Here is a 14,408-nt window from a genome sequence, read left to right as displayed (position 1 = left end):
AAGACTTCAGAGCTGTCCTCCACATTTTGGCTTTCATTATGATGGAAAACATGATAGATTATTCCTATATTCGCCTAAAGGAGAAAAACATTTAGCCTACCAGTGGTCGGCAAACTCATTAGTCAACAGAGCCAAATATCAACAGTACAACGATTGAAATTTCTTTTGAGAGCCAAATTTTTTTAAACTTAAACTATATAGGTAGGTACATTGTTATTAACTTAATTAGGGTCCTCCTAAGGCTTAGGAAGAGCCACACTCAAGGGGCCAAAGAGCCGCATGTGGCTCACGAGCCGCAGTTTGCCAACCACAGGGCCCTAGACCAAAAATGCATTGTTCTGGAGACAGAAGGACTTCTTTCTGTTGCTCCCAAACTTCTTGCTGCCTGGATAGCTTCCAGAGATCAAGACACACACATACACACACACACACACACACACACACACACACACGCACTTACTTGCTTGAACAGAGCTCTCTTGTGGGAAGCCGCCTATTGTCTTCTCTAGCAGAGAGGTGTGGACAAGGAGCCTGGGGTGCTGGTGACCCTTGAGCCCTGGCATAGGTCAGGGCTATGCACCCACTGTTTAGTCCAGACAATGGTAGCGGAGGCAACTTCCCCACCAGATAGTCATATAAATCTTTCCTGATAAGATAGTCTTTGTGTTACTGGAAATTGCCTGCCTAAGGGCTATGGGTGTATCCCAAACTGAATAAAATTGTGGCAAGGCCTGAGCACAAGCAGAGTCCATCTTCTTGCATTGGGCTCTCGCCTGGCCCCCCAATTTCCAAATTATTATTTCTTGTCTCGTGTCTCTGTCATTTGCGTGCAGCCCCTCTTCCAGAGCCGAACCCTGAACCACGCGGGATGTGGGACTTTCACTCTCTCTCTCAACTGATCTCATTTTGAATCTCAGGACAACCTGTAACCTAAGAGGTAAGGCAAGCGTATCTCCATTTTATTATTGTGGGGCAGTTAGGAGATTTGCCCAAACTCACCACTCTGTACCTCTTAATTATGTGCAGGGCAAGACCAGACCTCAGTTCCCCGCATCGCTGTAGGTGAGTCTGCAATGGGGGACTCATTGATTTAGTAAAATATCCAAGTTGATCTAGAAGTACAGATAATGCTATAAATAGCGAGGCATCAGGAACAACCTATCTACCAACACCGAGGGACCTCCTGTCCCTCCGTCAGTACTTCCTTACAACACGTTTGGTCACATTTGTTCATATTTGGTGCCTTTGGCCCTTCTACTTCTTCTTTATGAGCTTATGTTCTCCGAGATGTGTACAGTGACACCTGAGGTGGTGACAGTAAAATGGAATCCTTTCCTCCTGCTCCTCTGGGTACATTGTGGGATAGAAGATGATTTTAGGGACAGTTCTGGCTGGTGCATGCCCTCTTACTGACAAAGCATTGACTACGGGATAGTCTCTACAGGAGATGGTTGGTTGGAGCCAGGACAGACCCTTAGGTACTTGTGCTATAAAAACGGGGGTTGCCCGCCCCCCCCCCCCCGCCGCCCCCACTCTGCCCGGGCCTCCCACCGAGTATGCCCTGTATCTTGAAAATGGCCTTGCTCTGAGTCTCTTTGGATGGCAAAGTGAAGTGCAAATCTGTGTTCTGACTTGTTCCCGTGGCTGTCAGCATGTTTTCCTCTTGTCAGCAGCAATTGACTGGTCAGGCTCACCCTGTACAGCAATTGTAACAGCTCATTGACAGACTAGTGACCCAGCTGGACCTGATAATGGAAAACTATTGATTTTTGTGGGCTCCACGAATCTACAATGAACGACCAATGTAATGTCATCAATTGTCTTGGACTCTGATAACCCAGGGGAGAAAAGTTTCAGAGATTGCTTGTATTTCCTGAACATAGTGTTTCAAAATCTCACTGAATACATGTAAGAAGAAGCTCATTTCTTTGGTGTTTTCTTTAAATGAACCCTATTAGTTCATCAGAGTTTTAATACCAAGCCTTGCATATTAAATAAAGTGGGGGTTAGCATTGCCTATTAGCCAAATTGGGGCTAATATACCATTAGAAAAGATACTTGAGGAGAGGCACTTTGGCAAGAAAATGTTTATGTATTATAAAACAAGCGCCCCAAAACAAGAAGCCAATAACTTGATATTAAACCATCTATATTAGTTCTCAAAGAGTCCTGATGTATGAAATTGTGGTAAACTCTTTGACTGCTTCTGCTTGCCTGTTTTATTTTATAATAGAAAGAAAGGTTTGAAAATAATGAAGAGGTATCTTGGGTGGGTGTTGGGGAAAATCATTATTATTTTGTGTTTTTAAAACACTCTTTTCCATAGTTGATCATTTCAAAACTTTCAAAATTGTGCAATGTTTTCTTCAGAAACTAGAGCTGTTTCTTCTTGAACCAAATTAACAATGGGTTAGAATTAATTTTTGCCCAGTAGACAAGTCCAGAAAACTCTGAACGAGGATTCTGTGCTGAGTTATGGACAGAATGTCTGTTAATGGTCTCTGCTGAAGGGAATTTTCTTCTAAAAAAAAAAAAAAAAAGAAGAAGAAGAAGGAAGGTTATTGATCTTGGCTGCCAACCTGATACATTTAGTTCACAATCCACTTGTAGTGAGAACATAATCATCTTATGGCCCTGATCAAATTCAGACCTCTTAGAAAAGAGCTCTGAGGGCTAGAAAAATCAAAGAGCAAGAAATAACAGGGGTGCTTCCCCAGCCGCTTTCTCAAAGAGGGCTGGAGACAGAAGTCTCCGCGAGGAGCTGGAAGCACAGACCCCAGAGCGGGTGAGTCCGTGTGTGGCTGGGCTCCTATTCGTGGGATGCTGCAGTCTTCACACTCTCCGTTAATGGTCCCTCTATGGCTTTTGATTTGCTTCACTCCTCGCAACTACATCTCTCGTGCTATGAAAATCAGCGTTGCTAACTGTTCAGCTGCCTATTATTAAAGACACATGAGGTTGAGATCTGAAAGAAAGCAAGCTGGACGTAAAAAAAAATTCACTGGCATTTGGGCTTTAATAAATATAAAACACTTGGCAAAGAGAACACAGGATATGCCCGATTCTGTGACATATCTTATCACCCAGCCAAGGCATCCGCAGCTCAAGGTCAGTGGCTAGATCTTACGTGTTTGGGGTTCCCCAGAGTGGCAGCCACAGGCCTTACATATCACAGACACAATACACAGTCACTGAATGAAGAAGCGGAAAAGCTACTTATAAGTATAGAAAGATGAAGGTAAACATTTTCCAGTCTGTAATAGATTTAGGAGAAAGTTATTAGAATCAATGGCTTATGCCAGTCCATAAAGAATTTTCACTTTCTGATAAATATGTGAACAAAACGAAATTAATGTGATTTTATAAAGTAAAATCTAATCGTTTAGAAAGTCTAAGATGATATCTTTTTGGGGTGTTAAACATTGTATATTTTTTGTAAATAATTGTGATAGGTGAAAGATGTTTTTAATTCATATCCATACTTGACAAGGCAAGATAAAAAGTGGGCAAAGTCATGCACTGGTCTCACTGTTAAAAATTTCTGTTTTGTGGAAACCAAAAGAATAAGTGATTCTAAATAAGCTATTAATGCACCTTATTAAAATTCAAGCCATTAGAGTCCAGTGACTGCCTATAAGTAAAAAAATTTGTGACTAAGACAGCAATAGTTGTGATGTGTGTGACTGCATTGGACTAAGATACAGTCACTTGGAGCTTAAGGTTTTTCTTTTGTGCTCTATCTGTATAAAGCAGTTATGGATCTTTAAACCCAAATCTTCACCATAATTTTAACTTCAAGATAATCTTTTCTGACAACATGATTCTTACCTCCAGCTCTATGTAAGGTCAGCTCTGTTGCCAGCAGTGGTTCCACAGTAATGACGCCATTGGAGGAAAAATAATGATTTTGTTTCTTTGGCTTTTAATTTGATTTATAAAGTAAAAATGTAAATTCATACTTGTGTTTTGCTTGCTTGGTAACTTGTACTGTAGTCATACATGTATTTAATATCTTTTCTCCAACCAATCATGAACTTTCAGCATATCTAATTAGAGGATTGATAACTCTGAGTCCAGTATCACCTCTGTTTTAACTTCTTTCTCTTTAAAATACACCAGGCTGCAAGTAAAAGTTATTTCACAAAACAGAACAGCCAAAATCTCATGGTTCCTCCATTTGTGACATCATAGTTGGACCTTGAGAGCATTATGCTAAACAAAATAAGTCAGACAAAGACAAATACTGTATGATCTCACTTATATGTGGAATCATAGAAACAGAGAAAAGATCGGTGGTTGCCAGAGGTGGTGGTGGTGGGGAGTGGGGGAAATGGATAGAAGTGTCAAAAGGTATAAACTTCCAGTTATAAGTTCTGGGCATGTAACGTACAGCATCGTGAGTGTAGTTCACATACTGTATCGTATATTTGCAAGTTGCTAAGAGGGTGATCTTAAAAGTTCTCATCACAAGAAAAAATATTTTGTAACTGTGTGAGGTGATGGATGTTAATCTACCTTATTGTGGTAATTATTTTGCAATATATACATATACCAAATCATGTAATTAGTACAATGTTATATGTTAATTATATCAATAAAACTGGGGGAGGAATCTCGTGGTTCCAGAGTTGATTTAGTCTCTTAGTAATATCATCAAGGTTCATCCATGTTGTTGCAAATGGCAGTATTTCTCTGTTTTTAAGGCTGAATGATATTCCATTGTCTATGTGTGTGTGTGTGTCTCACATTTTCTTTATCCATTTATCTGTTTAGAGACATACTGTTTCCATAGCTCAGCTATTGTAATAATGCTGTAATGAACATGGGGTGCAAATACCTCTTTGTGATCCTGATTTAATTTTATCTGGATAGATACCCAAATGCTCTTCTTGCATCTACTGAGATGATCATATTTCTTTCACTTTATTTTGTTAATATGGTACAATACATTATTTTCATATTTTGAATCAACTTTCCATTCCTAGGATCAATTCCACTTGGTCATGATGTGTAGTCGTTTTTTATGCTGCTGGATTAGGTTTGAAACTATTTTCTTGAGAGACTGTTGCATCTATATTTACAAGGGTTACAGTCCATAGTTTTCCTTTTTATAGTGACTTTATCTGGTCTTGGTAACAGGGTAATGCTGAGCTAAGAGAATGCGATATGAAGTGTTCCCTCTCTCCTATGTTTTGGAAGTGTTTGAGAAGGATTGGTGCTAATTCTTCTATAAAACTTTGGAACAATTCACCAGTGAATCCATCTGGTCCTGGGTTTCTTTGTTAGAAGTTTTTTTAAAATTATTACTATTTCAATCTCTTTATTTGTTATAGGTCTGTTCAGGTTTTCCATTTCTCCCTGAATCAGTTTTGGTTGTTTGTGTGTTTAGGCATTTATCCACTTCACCGAGTTATTGAATTAGTTGGCATAGAATTGTCTATAGTACTTCCCTATAATCCTCTTCATGTCTGTAGGTCAATAGTCATATCCTCTTTCATTTTTGAATTTATAAACTTGAGTCTTTTTTCTTTTTCCTGATTTACCTAGAGTTTTGTCAATTTTTTTGATTTCCCCCCAAAGAATTAAATGTTAGTTATATTTTCTCTATTGTATTTCTACTATTTATTTTATTAATTCTTGCTCAATTTAGTTTTCTCTTCTTGTTCTAGTTTCCTAAGGTAGAAAGTTAGGTTACTGGAATGTACAGCTACATAGTTCCCTCTTGTGACTTACTGCTTTTGTTGCATGCCATCAGTGTTGTGTATTGTGATTTTACTTCTGTTTATATCAAAGTATTTCCTAATTTTCCTTATGATTTCATCTTTGACCCATTGTTTTATAGAAATACTAGAGGCCCGATGCACGAAATTCGTGCAAGAGTAGGCCTTCCTTCCCTCGACTGCCGGCACCGGCTTCCTGCCGGCACCCGGGACCCCAGCTTCCCTCCAGCTGCCAGCACCCAGGACCCTGGCTTCCCTCACAGAGGGAGGCCCCGCCCACCCACTGCAGCCCACCAGTGGCCTGGGCCTCCCTCTGCAGGGCGATCATGGGGCGATGGCCAGGCCCTTGAACAATTGCATTGCACCCGCGTTGGCTGGCCTGGCACTAGTGGGTGTCATAGCGTGGTCCCAATGGTCCATCCGGATGGTCGTTCTGCTGTTCGGCTGTTTGGTCGATTTGCATATTATGCTTTTATTATATAGGATGTTAATTTCCACATATTTGTGAATTTCCCAAGTTTCCTTCTATTATTGATTTCTATTGAATTTTTCTGTGTCGTTCTTTCACAAGTTTGAATCTGTTGTTGAGCTATTCAATTGAATTTTTATTTCCGTTATTGTACTTTTTAACTTCAGGATTTCCATTTGCTTATTGTTTTATGATTTTTAACTATTGATAGGCTCTATTTGTGAGGATCCTTCTCATACTTTTCCTTAGTTCTTTAGATGGGATTTCCTTTGAATATTTCAAATAACTGATTTGAAGTTTTGGTCTCACAAGTCCAATGTCTGGGCTTCTTCTGGACACATTCTATTGACTACTTTCCCCCCCTGAGCAGAAGCCATACTTTCTTGTTTCTTAGCATGCCTAATAACTTGTTATTTTTTTGAAAATTGGATATACAGAATGTTATAATGTGGTAAGTCTGAAAATCAGATTTTCTCTTTTTCCTTAAGGTCTGTTGTTTGTTTAGTGACTTTTCTGAACAAATTTTATAAAGCTATATTCTTTGTTGGTTGAGACAATTTCAGTTTCTACTTATTTGGCTTAGTGGTCAGCTAATAATTGCACTGAGATTTCTTTAAATGCCAGGAGCCATAAGACATCAATCTTTGCGGAGGAACTTGGTGTGTATGCGGAGGCAAACCTTCAGCACTCAATCAGACAGTTTACAACTCAGCCTTCGTCTTCACTTTCTGCGTGTACAGAGCCTCAACGTCAGCCAGAGGCTTTCTTGTGTCTTCTTGAGTACGCACACAGCTCAACGCATGTGTGTGGCCTTCTAGATTTCCAGAATATGCCAAGAACTTTTCAAAGCCTTCGTGGACATTGCATTCCCTTGTATTTCCTTCTAAGCTTTTCCATTAATACTGGTATATTGTTTTCCCCACCTGTTATCACCCCTAGCAGCAGCAACTAAAACATTCACCTGTAAATATTTCAACAAACACTGCCTATGTATCAGTTGTAGAAGGTAAACAATTCTGAGTCTGGTTACAGAGGTAGAAGCTTCTATTTGTTCTTCCATAAAGCTACCCGACAGTTCAAATAATGACAATTCTTTACCAAAGGGGACTGCTCTGCTCCCTGAAGTTCCTGAGACGTGGGCTGCCCCTGTCAAAGCTACTGCTGCACTGAGGGGGAAGGAGGAGACTAGAATGCATTTGAGTATTACCAAACTCACTGTTATTAGTTTGACTCAGCTGTTCTTCTTGAATAGTCCCTCTTTAAGTTGCTATTAGCCGTTGGTTAATTTCCAAAGTTGATTCAGACCATTTTGGGGGGCCCGTTTTTACACTACTTTTGTGAAGGGATGAAATTTCAGTGTCTCACTCCGTTGTTTTTGCTGACATTACTTGTGATTCACTTTTTAAAATTTAATTTATATTGAATTTATCGGGGTGATATTTGTTAATACAGTTGTATAGGTTTCGAGTGTATAATCCTATAATACATCATCTGTATTGTGAGTTCACCACCCAAAGTCAAGTCTCCTTCCATCACCATTTATCTACCCTTTAACCCTCTACCTCCCCATTCGCCTTTCCCTCTGGTAAGCACCGTACTGTTGTCTGTGTCTACGAGTTTGTTTTTTGCTTAATCCCTTCACCCATTTCACCTAGCCCTCCATCCCTCTGGCAGCTGTCAGTCTGCTCCTTGTATCCTTGAGTCTGTTTCTATTTTATTAAATTCTACATATAAGCGAAATCATATGGTATTTGTCTTTCTCTAACTGGCTTATATCACTTTACATAATACTCTCCAGGTCCATCCATGCTGTCGCATAAAGGTAAGATTTCCTAGCATTTAATTGTGTAGATGTACCACAGCTTTTTTATCCACTCATCTACTGATGGGCACTTGGGCTGCTTCCAACCTTTTTTTTAAAATATATTTTACTGATTTTTACAGCGAGGAAGGGAGAGGAATAGAGAATTAGAAACATCGATGAGAAAGAAACATCGATCAGCTGCCTCCTGCACACCCCCCACTGGGGATGTGCCCGCAACCAAGGTATATGCCCTTGACCGGAATCAAACCTGGGACCCTTCAGTCCCCAGGCCGACGCTCTATCCAGTGAGCCAAACCGGCCAGGGCAGCTTTCAACCTTTTAATGAATAGATGCAGCAGAAGTCATGCCGGATGTCTCCCAAAGGCGGGGCCAGCAAAGGTGACGCAGTTTCCACCTGGCTTTCCTGAGACTCGTATCCTCGGAATGAGTGATAAATGGTGAGAGCCACCGTTTTGGAAGAATGCGCAGAATACATGGAGAGGCTACATGACTGTGTTCAAGGCAACAGCCCAGCTATAAAGTCCAAGCTGATAGCTGGTATTAACCACCAGGCACATGAGTGAATAAGCTTCAGAAAATTCACCTTCTAGCAGCCCCAACTGGTGGAGGAAGGAGTGTTCCACCACTGAATCCTGCTCAAATTAGTTTTGAAGCTAAAAACAATGTTATTGTTTATTTAATAGAAATTGTATATACTTGAAGTGTACGACTTGATAGTGAAATGATTACTAAAGTCAAGCTAATGAACATAGCCATCTCCTCATATAGTTATCTTTGTTTGTTTGTTTGTAATGGTCAGGGCACCTGAAATGTTTCTTAGCAAATTTCCAGTGTTCAGTAAAGTAACTATCGTCACCATGTGGCACATTAGCTCTCCAGACTTATTCATCCAACGTGACTACAACTTTGTACGCTTTGAGCAACACTGTCTGATTTTCCCCACCAGGTATACATTCTATTCTCTGCTTCTATGTATTCAACATTTTTAGGTCCCACATATAAGTGAAACATGTGGTATTTTTCTTTCTGTATCTGGCTCTCCCCTCTTAGTATAACGTCCTCTTGTTTCATCCATGTTATTGCAAATGGAAAGATGATTTTCTTTCTCAGGCTCATCATTTCTATAAAATCTCTCATCATCTATATAAAATCTTTATCTAAACAGGCCCTTATGGTGTCCCCATGTTTTGGCTATTGTGAATAATGCTGTAATGAACATGGGAGTGAGGGTACCTCTTTATGACACTGATTTCATTTCTTTAATTTTTTTAAATATATTTTATTGATTTTTTACAGAGAGGAAGGGAGAGAGATAGTTAGAAACATCGATGAGAGAGAAACATCAATCAGCTGCCTCCTGCACGCCCCCCCCCACTGGGGATGTGCCCGCAACCCAGGTACATGCCCTTGACCGGAATCGAACCTGGGACCTTTCAGTCCGCAGGCCGACGCTCTATCTGCTGAGCCAAACCGGTTTCGGCTTTTTCTTTAATTTTTAAAGGAACCTCCATACTCTTTTCCATAATGGATGTAGCAATTTACATTCTCACCAATATTGTACAGGGTTCCCTTTTCGCCACATCCTCCTCAAGATTTGTTATCTCTTGTCCTTTTGATAAGACCTTTTAAGAGGTGTGAGGTGATATCTCCTGATTTTAATTTGCATTTTTCTGATGATTAGGCATGTTGAGCACTATGGTTTTATATTGTTTGATTCTGTTATTAGCAGGTATTATGATGTTGAATTAGATTTCCTTCACTCAGATTTGAAGCTCTACTAAGAAGGAATAATTGGTAGAATTTTGTACTCATATTAGTGGAAAGCCAAGAAAAGTAGTTACCGTTTTCGAGTACCTACAATGTTCGGTGCACTTTTGATATATTATCGTTAATCTTCACAACGACTTTTTAAAGGAGGGGTTATCATTGCCATTTTGCAGATGATGAAACTCAAGGAGTTAGGTTGAGAATAAGTCAAGAAATAAGGTATTATAATAAGAAACAGTACCAGGCATCAAACCCTGAGTGTAGAATACCAAAGCACAGGTTTTTTCCTTCCACCATGCGTTAAACTTCAGCAAAACCTGGATTTGAAACTTGCCTCTTTAGCATACTCATTATGACATTAGAGAAGTCAGGAAATCTCTAGGAATGCCTGTGTTTTACTCTATAAAGTGAGAAAAATGATACACATATTATAGGAGCACCACACGGATTAATGTGTATGAGAGAACATAGTCAACCATCAAGTGCCTTATACTTATCTTTATCAAAACTATTCTAAGGAATTGGTTTATTTCCATAGTACTCTCATACTTCTAGGGAATCTTTATTTTATTTTTTGCTATTTATCCCATAAATGCTATCAAGATACTGTTTGCCTTCCTTTATACCATCAAATTATTAAATTCCCTATGTAGAGAAAATAGAATATTTTAATTCAATATTCCTTTCAAATGCTAAGCCTGCTTTCCTCCTGTGTTTACCACCAAGACGGACTGTCACTGCGTTCTGTAGCCTTTTCAGATCTGTTAGCAAACACAGAATGCTGGGCTCAAATGACCCAGAAACCATGGATGAGAAGTGGTCCTACTCAGACAGCGTTCACATCCCACCTGTGCCCAGGGCACGGCGGGCACGGCCAAGCCCAACACTTGCCTGCAGACACCCACAGACTCTCCTGCGATAGTGTGGCAGGGGATCTGTGGATGGCATCCCAGGTCAAGGTTACATTGTGTGTGGGATACTCCACAGCTGAGCAGGTTTTGGGCCAAGGGTACAGAGAGACTAATACTTACCAGCATGCGACTGTTCTTGGTCTTTTCTGCAGTTAGAATCCCCCAGATTCTTTACAATGACAAACATAGCTTGGTGTTAAATTCCTTTGGGGATAATAGAACATGCCTGCTTAACAACTAGACTTGCTTTCTCTCCAAAATAAACTAATGAAAACTTGCAAACTTGCAGTTTTCTCATCATGGGCATCTGGAGAATATTTTAGATTAAAAGTCCATTGGTATTTGAGGTTAAGGAGTTGACTATGGTGCTTTTTGAAAAAGAAATTTTTTTTGGATTATTTTTCCAGCACTTTTACTATGAAGCCACAATTTAGTCTTTTGCACATTTTACAAACTTACCTTGTTTCTAATAGTTTCTAGTTTTATTAGGTTGAACCACAGGCCATGACCATTCTTGAAGGTCAAAGATGGTTGGATTATCATCAATTTCATATGGTCCCACATAATTACCTCATGAATAAGAATTGGTGTTATCTCCTTAAATGGATTAGCTTTTGGTGGAAATAGCCAATTTATTCCTACTTACCTTCCCATGCTTTGGCTTGGTCCTCCCCAAATTAATACTTAATTTTTATTAAGATCTCCTTGCCTCCTTAGCAGTTATTCCAATCTCTCCTGGAAATAGTTTATAAACGGTCTTCTGGCAGTATCAGAAATGTCACCAAGTCACAGTAAAAAGGCTATCGCCGTCACTGGAAGTAGGCAGTTGTTTTCTCTTTTCCTTCTTAATCACTGGGCTTAGATGTGTAAGAAAGTCCTTTAGGAACTAAGATGACTTAAAGTAGCATCTGCATTCCAGAGGATAGAAATGCCCTTTCATTCTCTACATAGTGCCATCTGGTGGTTCCACACACAGACCCTGGCTCTTGCTCTGGCCTCCATTTATACAAGTTGGCATAGGAGATAGAAATACAGAACTGTGGCTCCAGATTTGGCTCTCCCAGTGTTTGGAGATCATGTATCGACACCTACACACCCTGGCAGTGGCCCAGGGCTGGCCTTGCATTCCAGAACCTCAGGGGAAGGGTTTGTCTTGGAAAACCTCCGGTTTTGGAGTTGGGAGACCATGATAATGAGTTATCTTGTATATAGCTGATTCCTTTAAACAGCTCTTCACTTCCAAACATCTGTGAAAGATATGGAAGGGAAAGATGTCCCAGAGGAACACCCAAGCCATGGGAATATCCCTTGTCACCAAGGAAAGCCACTGCTTCATTGTGTGTCAAATTTAAAGTTTGTTGGCAACAATGTGATTTGAATCAGGGAGCTCACCAGCCCCCACAGTGAAGCATTTACAATCCCCCCAGTAACTTGTTTCATCCACGTATGGAGCTCACCGCTGTAGATGTCAAAGGCACCTTCGCTGTTTTCTAACACCACTGGGTGAAATGAGATGGAGGTCTGAGTATAGGTGTTGCAGAAAGCCTTACTGTGAAGCTCAGAACTTCATTCATGGCTCATTTCCTACCACCATTTTTTTTAATATCAGAGAATCAAAATGTGGTAAGTAAACGGTCAGGAGGCTGCTGTATGTTTTCTTTCCTCCTCGTGCACAGATTCTGAGCTTAGTGTGTTGACTGAAATCTGCTTTCCTCCTCCTGCTTCTTTCTTCTCCTTCTGGCTCTCTTCTATGCTGCCACCTTATCAGTGACATGTCTTGTCAGAGTCGGCAATGATTCTAATTCATTAGCCAAAAGCAATGCAGAATAGCTGTGCTAACTCACAGCAATTAAGATGACTGGGTCACATTGCCATTAACTGTTACTCTCAGGGAAATATTCATCACAGAAATAAATCTTGAGTATGACCTTAGGTGTGTAGTATATAAAAATCATTGACTTAGAGATATGTTCATCAACTGTGATTATTATTTTCATTAAATAACTCACCCAGAAGAAAAACCAGACAATCAAACAAACCCAATAACTTTATTAGGACCATGGTGATGACCTGTTTGAGCTTAAATTCTCTCCCACTGATAAAAGGAGAGAAAATAAAAATTTCCGTCTGAGTATGTGTGAACATTTCTAATCCCTGTCCAGCCCAAGTCCAATACTAATGGGTTGGTTTAATTAATCTTGATAGACTCCACAGTGCCTCACAACAGAAGCACCGATCACCTATTTATCGAGTAAATGTATATTAATCATTGGTAGAGGCTCTGAAACTGGAAGATGACATTTGTTACCAATGTTATTCAGTATTGTATAGGGGGAAAGGACATGCATGTGAAACTTCATTGAAAATGGCAATAGTGTTATGAATATTATCAGTAGTTTAGAATGAATATTAACCACACTGTGATTGGAGTGACTATGTCCTAAGAATCATTTACTTCCTCTCCTAAGGTTCAGGGGAGGTTTGGGGCAAGTTGCCAAGTGGCTTTGTCTTTTAAAACAGTGAGTAAATATGAAAGCATAGATTTTCCAGTCCTTACCAAAGATTTGTTTTTGTGGGTAGAAATTCAAGCCATTTGGGTTTTCTGGCTTTGGGGAAGTTAAATGCCATATTTTGTTTTATAAAAAGTCTTTTACAGAGAAATTGAAGATATGAGATACATGTGTTCTGGGGTCATAGAGATATTTCCAGGTTTGGGAATGAAGACAGCTGAGCCAGGAATTGACATGTTGATGTAATAGTTCTACTGTTTCCCCAAAAAACAGCAAATGGAGATTTCTGAAACTGTTGTTAAATGTTATTTCCAGGCAGGCATTTTATTGAATGGTAAAAGTAGTATTTCTTAGTGTTACCAGTCTTTTAAAAAAAAAATACTCCAATACAAAATAAACAAGCCTTCAAAATACTTTCCTATTCTGAAGGTGGTGCTTACTGTTCCTGAAAATCAGTTCTTAACTTGTAAACCAAGCATGTCAAACTCAAAGGCTAACATGGGCCAAATAAACGAGGCCACAAGTTTCACATGCTAGCTGTACACATTTCGTTTTCTGTTTATAGTGATTGGAACATATAAGGGACTGGGTGATATTATAATAGTAGTAGTATCATGAGGGAATCTTTTAAATAATAAAGTCTGTATGATTCAAAAATCACAGTTCTCAGAGAAGGCATATTTGGTTTGCTTTTAGAGCATTTGCCACAGGCGGGAGGTCTATTGATAGTGACAATGGTAGCTGTTGCTGAAAGATAGTAATGCTTCTGAACTTCGTGCTTTCTGTGCACTTGACTGAGGACCAAGGGTATTTGGAGCAACGGAGGCAATTGTGCACCTACATCTCTTCCCAACTCTGCCTTCTGCGATGTCATTTTGATAATTTCCAATTGGCCAAGGTGAGGGCATTTACATCACAGAGATTGGGCCCTGGGCCAGGGTGGCTCAGTTGATTGGGCGACGTTCCGTGCACCAGGAGGTTGCTGGTCGATTCTTGGTCAGGGCACAAGCCCAGGCTGTGGGCTTGATCTCCTATGGGGGAGTGCAGGAGGCAGCCAATTGATGTTGTGCTTTCACATTGATGTTTCTCTCTCTCCCTCTCTCTCTTTAAAAATCAATATTCTTTAAAAAGAAATTAGCAAATGCTACAAATCAGGTACCTGTGTGCCCCTCCCCACACGCCCTCCCATTCCCCACCCCCAACACA

This window comes from Myotis nattereri, assembly GCF_964212035.1.
Source record: "Myotis nattereri genome assembly, chromosome: 3".
In the NCBI taxonomy this organism is placed as follows: Eukaryota; Metazoa; Chordata; class Mammalia; order Chiroptera; family Vespertilionidae; genus Myotis; species Myotis nattereri.
Note: the sequence above shows the minus strand (reverse complement) of the source record.